Source organism: Cupressus sempervirens, chromosome 4 (assembly GCF_028749045.1).
Source record: "Cupressus sempervirens isolate cs-2001-9-10 chromosome 4, ASM2874904v1, whole genome shotgun sequence".
NCBI classification, from domain to species: Eukaryota; Viridiplantae; Streptophyta; class Pinopsida; order Cupressales; family Cupressaceae; genus Cupressus; species Cupressus sempervirens.
The window spans coordinates 559,426,027-559,442,418 of NC_143121.1; positions in this window are offsets into that span (position 1 = coordinate 559,426,027).

The following is a 16,392-nucleotide window of genomic DNA, read 5'->3' on the forward strand; positions in this document are numbered from 1 at the left end:
ACCTTCTACTTCCAATATTGAACAACACAAAGACAAAACCCTTGCTGGTCCATCTAGCAAAGGTGAAAAACCCAAAACAAACTCGACAAAAACCAATTATAGTGTTCTTGATCAATTGAAATGAACTAATGCTTAGATTTCCATCTTTAAGCTACCTAAAATCTTGCCTGCTCATAGGCATATTCTGGATAAAGCCCTCACTAAGGAAAATGTTCAGATCTTGAGGGATTTCAATCCATGGTTGGTCACTTGACCTCACCTTATCTTATGACCTTCTCTGAGCAGGATGATAACTCACTAAGTCACTCACACAATCAACCTCTACATATAGAGGTTATGATACATTAGACATGTGTTCATTGGGTACTCATCGATAATGACACTGGCCTAAACATTGTCTTTGTTGCTCTTCTTAGACAACTAAATTAGTCTAAGGATTCTATTGATCCTCAACACAAGATCACTATTAAAGCATATGATTAAGTGGAACAAAAGTCTCTAGGTCTTGTGGTCTTACCGATTTGCATTGGTCCCATAGAAAGGGATGTCACTTGTCAGGTGCTTGACATTCCCTTGGCTTACAACATTCTATTAGGATGGCCATGGATACATGAGATGCACGCTGTGCCATCCACATATCACCAATGCATCAAGTTCCCATTTCATGGCTTTGAAGTTACTATTCCTACCACTACTAGCTATACCTACAATATGCTCAAGGCTGCTGAAAATTTCATCCCTGCTAACCATGAATCGACTGATTATCATGACAATAAGCTGAAACAAATTGATTAGTCATTCAAACTGAGAGAAAATGGCATGGGAGAGTATCACATTGAACCAGTGCTATCATTGACATCTCTTCCAGAGTCTATTTTTCATTATGAGAGACCCTCAAAGGAAAAGAAGCCTTTTGTATTGACACCTCAAACCAAGTATAATGACACTTTTGTTAAGGCTACAATTCCCTTAGAGGATGAAAGTGAAAATAGAGCCATTGCAGCATGGCTTTATAGAGACGAGGCTTCAATAGACTTAATAAAGCAAGCTCAAGAAATCACTCCTAAGAAATATGGGCTTGGTCTTAGGCTTATGAAGCATTTTGGTTACAAGGGAACTGGCCTTATTACGTGCAATAACAATGGCCTAATTGATCCTATTAGAACAATAGCTCAAAGCAAAAATGATACAACTGGCCTAGGATTTAAGAAGGTTCGTTTCCATTTGGGACCTAATAAATTCATACCAACACCTGTGAGTTCATCTAGAAATGAGTCACAAGCTGAGTTAGATACTCAAAAGGAAGAATCTAATGATGAGGATTCCTATCCTCATCCTATTCCTCATAATCTCGCTAAATTCTTTGCCGAGCCAGATGACTTTGTGCCATGTGTTAGCACTATGGATGATACCGGTGATTCTTTTGAGGACAATACTGAGCAACTCAAATATCATTCAGAAAAGGGAGAATCTAGTCAGTCATTACATATTGAGTATCTGTGTAAGAACCCAATGGATGAAGGTGAGTATGTCCCTATCACTGTCGAGGAGTTCTATAGTCTCTCACCATGTAGCACTGATTCTAAGGAATATGATTTTGACTCTCTTTCAGAAGAAACTACTGATAAAGACATTGACCAAGTGCATGTCTATGAAAACCAAATTGAAGTGGGTGAAACATCTAGGGTTAGGTCGTATGGGTTTGATCCAACTAATGTCCTATAGTTATCAATTGCTGAGGTTCATACTAAGAGGCGTTTGAACACATCTGTGGACGAAGTCATTGTAGGTCTCAAATTTTTTGTCCAAGCACTTAATGACTATACTATGAACACAATTGAACAAGCCACCACTCTCTCACTCACACATCCTAAGCTTATAGACTGGAACCCTAATGCATCTAGTGAAGCCCCCATGTTCCAGAATGATTATGCTCTCACCTGTTACCTAAATGCTATTGAACTTGTAATGTCTTCACCAATGAGTAGAGTGTCAACATGATTGAGGTTGAAATCAAATATCTTAGTCATGAAATTAAAAAGAAAAAATACAAAAGGTCTGATGGTGAAAACCACATTGTGGCAGTATTGGAACCCAAAAAAGTAAAAACAAAAGATGTATCCAAGGGAAAAAACCTCTTTGAGGCTCCTGGGGATCGGATATTTGATGCACTTCCTAGTCACTTTTAGGAGAGATCATCAATGTTGATAGATCCAACATAGCCAATTAATCTAGGCACAAAAGAACATCCTCATATGATACATCTGGCACAGTCATTGTCACCTAAAGAAAAGGAAGAATTCATTACGTTTTTCAAAGAAAAGAAAATAAATTTTGCGTGGACATACTCTGACATGCCAGGATTGGATCTTGACCTTATCATGCATCACGTGTCCATAGCACCAAGAATCAAACCAGTTAAATAGAAGCTTCAAAAAATGCATCCTCGTGTTGCATTGCTCATCAAAGCGAAACTGAAGAAACTTCTAAAAGTTGGTTTCATCCGCACAATTGATTATGTTGAATGGATATCCAATATCATTCCAGTCTCCAAGAATGATAAATATATTAGGGTTTTTACTAACTTCCATGATCTCAATTTTGCATGTCCTAAAGATGACTTTTTGCTTCCTACTATTGCTATGATAGTGGACATGACAACCAACTATGATATGTACTCACTTGTGGATGCATTTTCTAGATACAATTAGATAAAAATGGCACCAAAAGACCAAGAGAAAATGGCTTTAACATGTGCATGGGGAACCTTTTGCTGGAATGTAATTCCATTTGGCTTGAAGAATGTAGGTGCTACATATCAGAGGCTTGTTACTACAATTTTCCATGATATGATGCATAAGACCATGGAGGACTATGTTGATGATACCTTGGTCAAAAGTGCTAAATGCAATACTCATCTGCAAGATTTGGGACCCATCCTAGATCATATGGAAAAGTTTAGTCTTCAGTTCAATCCTAAGAAATGTGCATTTGGTGTCACATCAGGAAAGCTACTAGGGTATATCATCTCTGCAAAAGGAATTGAGGTGGATTTGGAGAAAGTACAAGTAATAATGGACATGCCACCACCTCAGAACATCAGTCAGATGAGAGGACTACAAGGAAGGCTCCAATCTATTCACAGGTTTATCTCACAGTTGGTGGATAGATCACAAACCTTCAAAAAGGCCTTACATAAGGGTGTAAAATTTAATTGGAGCTAGGATTGTGAAAAAAGTTTAACATAGATCAAACAATATCTTGTCAATCTGCCAATCCTGATGCCTCCTATCTGTGGGAAGTCTTTGCTTCTATACATTTCAGCGACTGAAACATCTCTGGGAATCTTATTAGCTCAAGAAGACAATGACAATGAAGAAAGAGCTATTTACTACTGGAGTCAAAAATTGATCTCTTATGAGAAGAACTACATCATTATTGAGAAAGATTGCTTGGCATTTGTATTTGCTTCTTAGAAGTTGAGACACTACATGCTTGCCCATACTATGTGGCTTGTGGCTAAAATAGATCCACTAAAGTACTTGCTTAGTAAGGTAGCTCTCATAGGAAGATTAGCTAAATGGGTTATGATACTTAGTGAGTTTGACATCCAATACATTGAATGTAAGGCTATCAAGGGATAGGCAATTGCAGATCAACTGGTCGATGCACCCATGCAGAGCTCCTACCAATGAACATCGATTTCCTTGATGAGTCAATTTTGACACTCACACACAAAACATGGGTTGTGTTCTTTGATGGGTCCTTCACACAATAAGGATCAGGTGCTAGATTACTCATTATTACACCACAGAGATACTCATTGCCCAAAGTGTACAAGATTCTATTTCCTTGTACAAACAACATTGCTAAATATGAGGCTTTGATCAATGGCATGAAAATTGTAGCTAAATGGAGAGTGGATTAGTTAGATATCTTTGGTGACTCTCAACTTGTCATCAACTAGGTTAATGATGTCTACCAAACAAAGGATGAGAAACTAATTCCTTACAAGCACATGGTTGATGACTTAAAGAAGTATTTTGCACACATCACCTTCTAGCAAGTTCCACGAGCAGATAATAAAATGGCTAATGCCATGACTACTTTGATCTCCCTGCTACAAATGCCTGAAAATGATCTCCAACATGAGTTCTTGGTGGCAGTGTTACACTACCCAGCCTGTGACACCCCTAATTCTAGGATGATTTGTTCTATCATAGGATAGGAATCATCCTACTACCATCACATTTATTCCTATCTCTGTAATCAAACCATTTTCAAAGGTCTAACCCAAAATGAGAAACATTACTTAGTCCATAATACTTCGCATTATGTCATTATTGCTAATGATCTATATAGGAGAGGTCTTGACAAAACACTCCTTAGGTGTTTAGAACCCAAAGAGTCCAAATGTGCACTAATTGACATTCATGAGGGAATTTGTGGATCTCACTCAAATGGCCTAACACTAGCTCATAAACTCCTTAGAGCTGGTTACTATTGGCCTAAAATGGAGCAAGAAGCTATCAAGTATGCTAGATCTTGTAAATAGTGTCAGCTTCATGGAAACCTTATCCATGCTCTAGCCAAAGAGTTGATTCCCTCTACTACAACATGGCCATTTCAACAATGGGCCTTTGACTTGGTGGGTCAAATTCACCCAACCTCTTCTAATGGACATAAGTTTATTATCATAGCTACAGATTACTTCACAAAGTGGGTAGAGGCAGTACCTCTGGCAATTGCCAATGGAAAAACTGTAGCTCTTTTTATCAAAAACTACATCATTTGCAAATATGGTTTACCATCCTCAATTATTACTAAAAATGAAGGACAATTCAAGAACAAAGACCTCAAGGAACTATGCAAGAAATTCAAAATAACACAACATTGGTCTTCCATTTATTACCCCTAGGGTAAATGGCCAGACTGAGGCATCCAATAAGGTGATCCTCAAAATTCTTCATCACATAGTTAGAAAATTAGGAAGAGACTAGCATCTCTAGATTAATCCAACCCTGTGGGCGTATAGGACAAGCATCAGAGCTCCAACGAGCACAACTCCCTTTGCTTTGATGTATGGGGTAGATGTTGTGCTTCCAATAGAGGTCAAGATTCCTACCTTGAGAATCTCTATGAAGGGCCTTATTACTAATGATGACTATAGGATAGCTTGGCTTCAAGAGCTATTGTTATTGGATGAATGTCAACAAGTGGCATGTGATCATCTATGAGCATATCAACAATGAATGTCAAGAAGCTACAATTGGAGGGTCAAGCCACATGAATTCTAGTTGGGTAATCTCATCTTGAGAGAGAATCCTAAGAATTAATAGCAACGAGTCCAAAAAGGGAAGGTTGAACCAAAATGGCTCAATCCTTACATCATTACTGCAGTATATGGATCTGGTGCCTACTAGCTTTCCATAACTAAAGGAGAAGTGCACAAAGAACCTATCAACACTCTCCACCTAAAGCAATTTTACAGTTGATCTGATATTAGTAGCTCTTTGTACATATCTATATGTCTTGAAAAAATCTAAAAATTGTAAAAAATCCTGAAAAAAATTGTTACCTTGGTCAAAACCTAGCAATAGGTGCCTTGGTGATACCAAAAACATTCAAAAATTGAAAAAAAAATCCTAAAAATCAAAAAAAGAGAAAAATGCAAAAAAATTGAAAAAAAAAAAAGTGCCATTGGTTAAAACCTGGAAACAGGCATCATGGTAGCAAAAAAATAGAAATTTTTGCCAAGAAGATGAAAACCTAGTAAACAGGCACCTCTTGTTCCCAATGCTCCATCTCGTACCGTATCTTCTAGCATTATGATCCATTGCTTTACTGCTTTTCCTACTTTTTTCTCATGTATCCATGGATTGAGTCTTGTTACAACTCAGGGGCATTCCCCTTTAGTGTCACTCTTTTTGAGATTCTCCTCGTAGAATCTCTTTCGTGATAGTCACCAGTCATTTTGGTTGTGTCTACCTACTATTGCTAGTGTCACTCTTTTTGAGATTCTCCTCATAGAATCTCTTTCACAATAGTCACCAGTCATTCTGGCTATGTCTGCCTACTATCGCTAGTATCACTTTTTTTGAGATTCTCCTCATAGAATCTCAGTCGTTCCAATCACCAGCCATTCTGGCTATATCTACCTACTGTCGCTAGTGTCACTCTTTTCAAGATTTTCCTCATAGAATCTCTTTCACAATAGTCAACAATTTTTCCAGCTATGTCTACCTACTGTTGCTTGGGTCACATCTCCAAATTCCTTTATGGAAGATCTACTTGGTATCAGTCACCAATAGTCATGGTTGTGTCTGTCTACTATCACTCAGTCCTCCTAGGTTCTTCACCTCAAAGATCCCTCTCTAACCTTAGTCACCAGTCGTTCTAACTATGTCTGCTTACAGTTGTCACCCTACTGAAGAGATTTCTTTGAAACATGTTCTAGACACTGATACTTGATATCAATCCTATAACACAAAAATGAATGCAAAATGACATACTTGTTTGGATATGCTGAGCTTTTTCTTTGTTTGCTTTGCTTTCACTTTATCATGTCTCCTTAAGCAACTCGATGATGTTATTTTTGACTAGAGAAGTAATGACTGGGGGCATGATCTTTTTTTTGTATTTTGTTTGTGGTTTAGTTCCAAAACATCGAAAACATTCATGAAAGAGGGGTGTCCACTATAAGAGCCTTCATCTCATGTTGGATGGCCATGTGTACCTTGACTCCTCTTAATTGGATAATTAGTAAGATTGGTACTTTTCCTTGTCTGTTGAAGTAACTTCTTCATGCTTCAGTAATATCTAATACTCATCTTGCTAAGTTAATGTATGGGTCACTATGAGTACATATTCATGAATGTTGTCCTAGGATATGGATACAAAGGCCATTGTAGACATATTATTTATTGATTTCTTAGCATAAGAAGAATCTTTTGTGTGTTTGGTGTGTTTGCATGCAAGCAATATTCTGGTCATCCTAGCACCTATACTGTGATGCTTATGTTAACTTGCTCTATTAAAAGGGAAAAATGTTCTGGTCATTTTGGCTTGTTGTGCCTCGAATGCTTACATTTAATCCCAACAAACCTATGACATATGTCCTATTCATATTTCCATGATTGCAAAGTCCGTGGTAATTATAGGATGTTTAACCTTCATTTATGTCCAGTGATGATAAATTGTCAAGGCTCAGTAACTAGACCTAGGGTTGCATTTAATATAGTCTAGCATCACATAAATCACTTGCACAAGCACACAATTTAGTAGAAATTCTATCTCTATTCTTTGTGATGAGGGATTGGGTGTCTCTTCCAACATATTCAGATTCTCCATAATTGTACAAGTGTTTGGTTCATTGGTTTGTACTCCTTGATGAAATACCTATCACTGTCAAGCAAAAACACACAACACTACATTAGATGTCAGTTCATTTCCATATGCATTGCATCTATATACTCACATAATCTACTCTACATAATAAAAATCACATCACATCAAAGTGAGCATGCATCTATCACATAACATGTTCATCTCATCAATATCTCATGTACATCAAAGCAAAATAGAAACAAAAAATGACATGTACACAGGAATACTCAGCTCAAAATCTTGTATATATATATATATAATGTGTCAGTACAAAAAATGGACACTACTCAAGTGCTATCCATCAAAATCATACAAAATGGTGTTGGCACACCAATGGATACATAGCTAGAATCAAAATCAAGTGTCAAAGTAATCAGGAGCTAACTATGGCCTGCGCCATCACCCCCTATAGCTGGAAGAGGGGGAGGAGGCAGCATATTTGGTCTCGCTAGAGGATGAGCACCCCCAAAATCTTAGGCATACTAGGAATATCAAGGAACCTACTGAGCCTCATTAGGCACAACTATAGAGTATGCTAAGAAATAATAAGCCACTCAGGCCATTTGCAAGCTAACCTCATCCTACAACATCTCTACCCTTCACTCAGTTCTTTGTACCTACTCTTGCAGTCTCAGGATCTCTTGATCTTACTCAGCCAACCATGCATCCCTCACTGCCACTGCAATCTATAACTCTTTGATCTGCCAAGAAGCCTGCCAAATCTGCTCCCTCTATCATCAAAAAATCTCTGAGGATCCTGTGGCGAACTACTCCTACATCTCCTCATCAAGCATCTTAGGTGCCTGCTCCTCCACCCTTAGCCTCTATCACCATCTTTGCCCTATGTTGCTACTCTCAGCCCCTAAATCTAATCGCATATGTCATGCAAAGATCTCCACCTACCTGACCCTCTTTTGCACCTCTGGTAGTGGGCCCTATGCTACCTCCTACTGTGGGAGAGCCTACTGCTACTCTGCTAGTGCCTTCTATGGGCCTAGCACTGCTCCCTCTAAGGGATCTATAAATCATGGGATGGGGTGACCGATAAGATAAGCCTGATATGTTACCATCACCCCTACATCAGATACCTCTAGATGGTAGTCCCACTATGTTGCAACTAGGTTGCGTACATTCATCATCAATTGCCCTGCATCTAGTCTCGTTGGCCATCCCCATGTTAGATCCTTCGTGACTCGCACATAGGCACAAAACTCCTAGGAGATGTCTTGTTGCCTCCCATACTACCTCCATACTCAGCTAATGGAAAATCACTTAGTAATCTGTGTAGTCCTACCTATCAATGATCACGAGCTAAACATCTAGCCAAGCTCCTCAAGAGTGTCATCCCACTCCTCAGTCTCTTGCTAGGGCTGCCATATGATGGAGACTAGGTCATCAAAACAGGCCCTCCACTGCTCTATCTTACCCAGGATTGCTTGGGTAATATGTCCTCTATATCTACAAATGTATGGCTCTGTAGGCTCCCGGGCATCCTCAAAAATTAGTCATGTGATTGGTAGATGCTCCCATGCCTAGACTTGTAACATGTACACACTAGCAGCCATACTCTTCTGCTTGTGGTACACTATCTCGTGCATCTCATAGAACATATGGGTGACCATGCACTGACCCCATCCAAATCTCTCTGGTCCATCCAACTTCCTTTGCAACATAATCCCCCATCCACTCTCTAGTCAATGCTGCCCTCTATCAAGTACCAAGAAGCAACTGATGAATAAGGCCAAAACTGCTACCAATTTGTGTGTCTATCCATGTGTGGACAAGCTCATCCTAAGTGATGGCCTATCCAATCACTACCTGTCTCCCAAAAATGGTACATAATGCCTCTGTACTTGCCTAGGGCACTATGTCATATGATACTCTTAGCTCATGAAATGGTATTTGCAGGATCCTATATATGTCCTCAGGAGTCATAGTCATCTCTCCCCGAGGAAGGTGGAAGGTGTTCATTTTTGAATGGAAACACTCCACAAATCCCCATACGACGGATAGTGAGATCTGAATGAAACATCACCAAAGACCTCCTGCACACATGAATAAACAATAGTGACAAGAAATTGGTTAGTACTTGATCAACAAATCAGAATGATGAAGAAACAAATGTGAAGATCATGCTAAAAACATTAAAAAATGCAATTTTTAAACATACTATTGTTACAGGTTTTTGCATGGAGATGTATCTCCTCGTGTGAAAATTCATTTCTTTGCACGAGAATATATATCTTTGTGCGAGAGATTTCATGTTCTCTCACAAAAAATTAAAGTTCCCACATGTGCTTAGATCTTCATGTGAAGAGAGTCTCTCTCATGCAAAGAAAGAAGCTTTCACACGAAAAAAGATAATCTCGCATGAAAAATACAAACCCTATGCACAGAATTCTAACATTATTCGTGCAATAAGTGGGTATCTCCTACGTGAGAATCCCCACCAATGCACGTGAAGATACATTAGGTTGGAGAATCTTCATGGGAGGAAAGAGAGACTTCATGTGAGAAAGGACAGTCTCGCACGAAGACTAATGTTGACCACCTAAAAATGAGTTAAAAGTGCAATAAATGACCTCAAAGTGCATGAAAATGAAAGTACAAAGCTTGGATATCGATAACTCACCGGAGGTCCATAGTTCATCAGCTGGCTATGTCATTGGGAGTGCTCAAAATGATGATATCTCATGTTGACTACCATATCTCTCTCAGAGCTCAAATTAACTAAAAGACAAAATGCACAAATGAATTGAAAATGACCCCTTGGGCCCTTATATAAGGGTTGACCTAGTTTTTGAAAGTGTTTTGATCTATGCAAAAATCACCCCTTGGCTAAATTGACTATTCTGAATCCATTTTTGGGATCGAATTCAAAAATTGACACACCAAAGTGCCTCAAAAATGTGTTTTAAAATTTTGGGGACCGATATGATCGAATGCTTGTGTAGTCCAAATTTTTTCTGATATTTTGATTCCTGGGATTCTTTCAACTCAAAATTCTTTATATTTTCAAAATCCATTTTGGAAATAGTCAACTCACATCTACCATGGCCAATTTAGGTCAAATTTTGTCAAACTTGGTCTTTTGGACCTCCAAATTACTTCAACGCAACTATAAATTTCCTTTTGATCATCCTGACTTCTTCTATATTCTACTACGTTTTACTAAATCTTGGAATTCTTCTCTATCTCTCAATATATTGTTTTACATCATATTTTTGGTGTGTCATCTTTTGATTTTGCTCCCAAGGGGGCAAGATGATTACATCATTGAATCCATATTGTGGGGGGCATCTCGTTCCCATCCTCTATCCTCCTCATTCAGAGCATCTTATCACTAGGGGCATCTTTTTTCCCTCCTTCTAGCATCTTTGTCATCTATTTCATCTGGTCATTGGTTGATTATAAGTATCGGGACAATCTAAATCTTGACTCCTAAGGATCAAGCCTTGTTCTAGGGATGATTCTATGACTCATAATTTGATTTTGTTATCTGTTATCAATTCAGGTATCTAGGTGTTCTATTTGGATCCTTAAAGGTTAAGCTCCATTCTGGAGATAATCTTTTACATGCTTTCAATTTAGGTATCCAAGTGTTCTATCTGGATCCTTAAAGATTAAGCTCTATTTTGAAGACAATCTTTTAAATGCTTATCACTCTCAGGTATCTAGGTGTTTTATCTAGATCCTTAAAGATTAAGTTCTATTCTAGAGACAATCTTTTAAGTGCTTATCACTCTTAGGTATCTAGGTGTTTTATCTGGATCCTTAAAGATTTTTTCCATTTTGGAGACAATCTTTTAAATGCTATTGATCTCAGGTATCTAGACATTAGGTCTGGATCTTTAAAGGTTAAACTTCGTTCTGATGGAAACCTTTAGAATGCTTATTAGTTTGGGTATCTAGGTGTTCTTCTTGGATTCCTTTGAATCAAACTCTATTCTAGAGATGGTTCTTAAAAGCTTATCAATTGGTCTTCGGATCATCAACTTTAGAACCAATCTTATCTCTTGATCTGCGCATCATACTTTCTATTTTTCTTTGAATCGAACATGTTGCTCACACATTCATTCAAAGAGGGGGAAAATGTAATACTCCAAAATTGGCTCATTTCCATTATACCAATGCTGGTCTATTCTGATCAACCCTAAAGTCCTATTTCACTAGGCAATTCTTGTCCTGACATTTGCTACTTGACTTAATTGTCAGATGTAGAAAATTCTAATCTGCATTCATCATAATTATTATTTAATTCCTATAATATTTACTCATATTAGTTGCACTGAAACCTATTTGATTTAAATTTAATTTAATCTAAAGTATTTATACTTTATTAAATTAAATTATCACCTAAGACTAATGTACTAAGGGATTAAATTTATTTAATTTAATAATTGTGTTTATTTTAATTAATTGAATATGATTATTCAATTAAATGGAAAATACATTTATGAGATCATATCTCACTTATTAAATTAAATAATATTTTCAAAATCCACTCTTCAGTTTTAAGTGGAAACTTTGAGTGAACTACTTCTCAAAATTAGAATCAATCTAGTTAACTTACTCTCTCACTCATGGAAAGTTTAGTTAACTGCTCATCACACTCAGATTAGAAAATATTCACTTCACCTGCACAAGGAAGTTTCTATCTTAACCAAATATTTTCTTCAATCCTAACCATCGATCTGAGTTGATCTCACCTGTTGATGGATTCTAGGAATTCTATTTAAGGGACTCATAATTCCTCATTAAGGAGGTTGAATATTATTGCTATCGAATTGTTGCTGCATTTTATATTCATTTTAGCTCACATATTCTGATATGTTTACATTCTTAGCTTAATCTCATCTAGTTCTTAAAAATGCATATGGTTAATCTAGTTTGATTTACATGTTCTTAGATTAATTGCATCTTTCATATAGAATAATTGCATATCACATAGATTAATTGCATTCAAAATCCTTCCTTCTTAGAGGGTTTGGTTGCCTATACCTCGAGTTTGAGGACATTAAACAGGCAAAATCCCTTTAGATAGGAGGCAATGGGTCGCACTGTCGAGTGTCTTGGATGAACAATTCAATGTTCATTCCAGGATAACTTCGCACGTAATGACCACATTACAGTGTGTGTGTTAAACAAAGGCCACATATTCACACATACAATAGTTTATTTCATCTGACCAAATTTGGAAACAAAACCATTGTTTTCTTTAGTGGGTGCTATTACCTTTTTCTCAAAGTAAGCAACTTTCGGGGGTTCAAATCCTGGGTATGTTAGAGCAAGATTTTGTGGAGAGGGTGCCTATTGTAATGGAATTGGATTCATAGGTATGAACTGACTAGGCATCATGGTTACTCTAGCAGGGTATGTTGGCATCATTGTGATAGTTGGGGCTAAAAGCATTAATCCTCCTCCATTAGGATTAGCTTGCTTAGTGAAGGTAATTGTCTCTATGAAGACTTTATCCAATGTATCAATATTTGTTGTAGGAAGACTTCTTAGGAAAATCGTAGTAAGATGGTCCATAGCATTTAGATAAATCCGAATAGCAGCTTCAACTGGTATAGTGTATGGCATCTCTAGCTTACGATATGCCATGTGAAAGTGATGGTTAAAGTGGGAAACTTCTCAGCTGGGTCCCTTTTGATTGATATGAATAGTTGATGTATCACATCTAGGTTCATGAATGTTTTGAATTGTTCCAAGAATAATTTTTTGAAAGTGTCCCAATCTCTAATGCATGTACATGGCAAGTTGACATACCAATTGAAGTAAATTTCCCCCAAAGAGTAGGGGAATAAACAAAGAACCACATCCTCATTAGCAACTTGCTTGCAGTTACAAATTTCCTTGAATACCTTGACATGATCCTCGGTAGTTTGTGTTTCACCATAGATGAATCTTGGGCAAAACTTCTCAAGATTCTTAGGGAGGCCATGGAGTGCACCTCTCAAGTTTATTGGTGAGTCTATGACATTTGTGAAAAGGCCATTGGAGGATTTGGTGGACCTAACTATGGTTTTTGAGGTGTATTTATTAGAATATGTGGTGGTCCACCAGGGGGTTGGAGTGGAGGTGGAGTTGAAGAAGATGATGAAATTTCAAATGTAAGTGGTTCAATTCGTGGTATTCCCTTGTCACTACGTGGTTTGTGGAAGTGAGTAAGCTTGAGAAACTCATGTGCACTTGGCATAGACCTTAATGCTCATTGAAATGGGGATTTTGGACCAATATCCTCTAGTTTGCATCAATTCTAGAAAAAGCACACCTCTGTAGAAGTACACTTTCTCACCTCTCTGAATTTTGCACACCACAGAGTTTTGTGCACTTGTGAAGTTGTGGATCCATGGACCGACATACCTATGAAGTTGCGGACCTAAATTTCTCAAAAACTCAAAAATATTTTTGAACTTGTGTGAAGTGAAGATTATGTCAAAAAATTGCAGAATTTCAAAACTTTGGAAAATTTTCCACTTTTCTCCAAGATCTAAAAATGCGGCCCTCCTTCTAGTACCACTTCTATTGAGCTATCATTTTACACGATGCTAAATGGAAAGAATTCTTGTGAACTTGAAAAGCTAATTTTGTAAATTGACTTCAAGGTTCTGCATGATCTTGTGACCTACTGGAACCCACCTAGTTGAAGATAAATGTGAATGTTCATGAGGAGGCCTTTGCTAGTTTGTTTTGATTTCAGATGGAATGTAGAATCTACACACTATTTCAAAAATAACACTAAAAGTAAACTATATTTTTGTATTTTTTTTCTTATGAATGCAATCTAACAATGCAAGTAAAATAAATTCCTATTTTAACAAAGGGGGTTAGCAAAGAAAATGACAAGAACTTTAAAGAAAATAACATGAAATTCAAAGAAAATTACGTGAAATTGAAATCTTAATGGACATAAGCTATAGAAAACAACACACTATGAGTTAAGCTTTTGAAGAAATTGGTGGGTAACCAATGAAAATAGGAGCATCACTTCCTAGATTCCACTAATGCAATCGTCGATGGGAAATTTCAATAATCGAATGATGTTTCACTCTTCATCAAATCACAAGGGCATGGAAAGTGCACTCATTCTAGAAAAAGCATTATGTAGGCATAATTTGGTGATTTCCTTTTAAGCTCAATACATCAGTGGAGTTCATAAATATATAGAAAACATCAAAAATAGATCACACAACCAAAAATAATGCAATAAACCTTTGGCTCAATCATAATCTCATGAACAAAATTCATAAAACAATGACACATTCAAGCAAGAATGACTACACTCCAAATGCGAGAACCAAAAGCATAATTTTATTGCATAATAAAAGCAGCCTTTGTTACATATTACAATGGGGTATTTATAAGAAATCATATTCTCAATTTGTGTTGAGAGTGAGAGATATCTTCATGCAATAAAGTGCTTTTAACTTAACAAAATAAACTAATTATATACAAACTAACTATAAAACTAGTGCTTAGTAGAACTCAATCCATATTTTATTCATTAATTGGATGCATGAACCTTATACATGTTTAAAACAAAGAAATTATGAGAGATAAATCATGAGAAAGCTCCAAGTTGAAGTGGAAGTGTTTGAAAGTGCCAAAAATAGAAGTTGATCCTTCACTATGCATATGTCGAAATTAAACTATCATCAAAATGCATTTTTGATGCATGGAAAGCACTATTTTTGGAATGAGTAGTTAACTATCGATGCACCTATAAATTGCAAAGCTATTGACCTACATACCTATGGACCTACACACCTAAGACCTCAACAGAGTCAAAATCTCAAAATTTTATCGAGTGTCAAAATTGAAATTCTGGCATCTGGGTTTTGTTCTTCTTCATCCCAAAGCTATCTTTGGATGTTTGCCTTTGAATTTCTCTATCATCTCAATAATTTTGGCCACATATAGTAAATAAAAAGCCTCATATTTATCCTTAACCTTTTTTCTATAATTGTCTACCTCAATCTGGGTATCAACAAAATCCCTGAGTTGGGCATCCAATTCTAACAATGCTTTTTTAGTCCTAAAGGCTTGTCGAATGTCCTCATCATCAGCAACCTCCACAAAAATCTTCCTAAAATTCTCCACTACTATCTCTATAGGTAACAAATTTTTTCATTCTTCATCTTCAAAAATATCCAAGCATGTATCATTGTTGTGTCTCTCTACTTCCAAAATTTTCTTTTGGGCTTGGTCCTTGAGCCAATGAATATTCTCATGTAACGTTCCCATTACTTTGTTGCTATCTGCTATCTTTTCTATCCAGTCATCAATCATATCTAATTCTTCTCTAGTATATACATCAATAAAAACCCAGTATCTTTGGCCCTTTATGGCTTGTAGAGTTCATAAATCCTTACTCCAGGCCCATAGTTCATCCATAATACTAAAATCTTTCTCCAAAATTGCTATGATTTTATTCACAATCTCCTATGTAGCATGTAGTAACTTAAAATTCCTTGTGATGATCAAGATACCTTTCCCCTCAAAACTTTCTCACCACTGCTGATAGGCTTTCAAAAATGGATCAACATGCACCGCTCCCCCTTCTTTGAGAATAGTATTTAAAGTCTACTTGGGTTGCTTAGGATCAAGAGGAACAACTACTTCAGCTAGATATCCTTTTAGGATCTCAATCTACATTCAAAGTGTTTGTAGTTCAGCCTCATCTTGCTTCATGTTCTTGAGGACCTCTTTGACCCCCATAGTCATCATCAATCGGGATGAATCTCATGTAGGCCTTCCCAACATAGCCTCCTTCAATTCATAATCTTTGAGACCAAGGCCTTTCGCATCTGCGTCTTCTAGAGGGGTAACCACTTGTGTAAACAATTCCTCGCTTTATGTACTAGTGAATAATGCCAATGGTGTTGCCTTGTGTGATTGAGACTTAGATTTATTCAAAATCTTTGCAATGTCACAAATGTCTTCTTCTAAAGCACGAAATTGAGGGTTAGTAGTCCTCATTATTTCCTTCTAGATCCATGT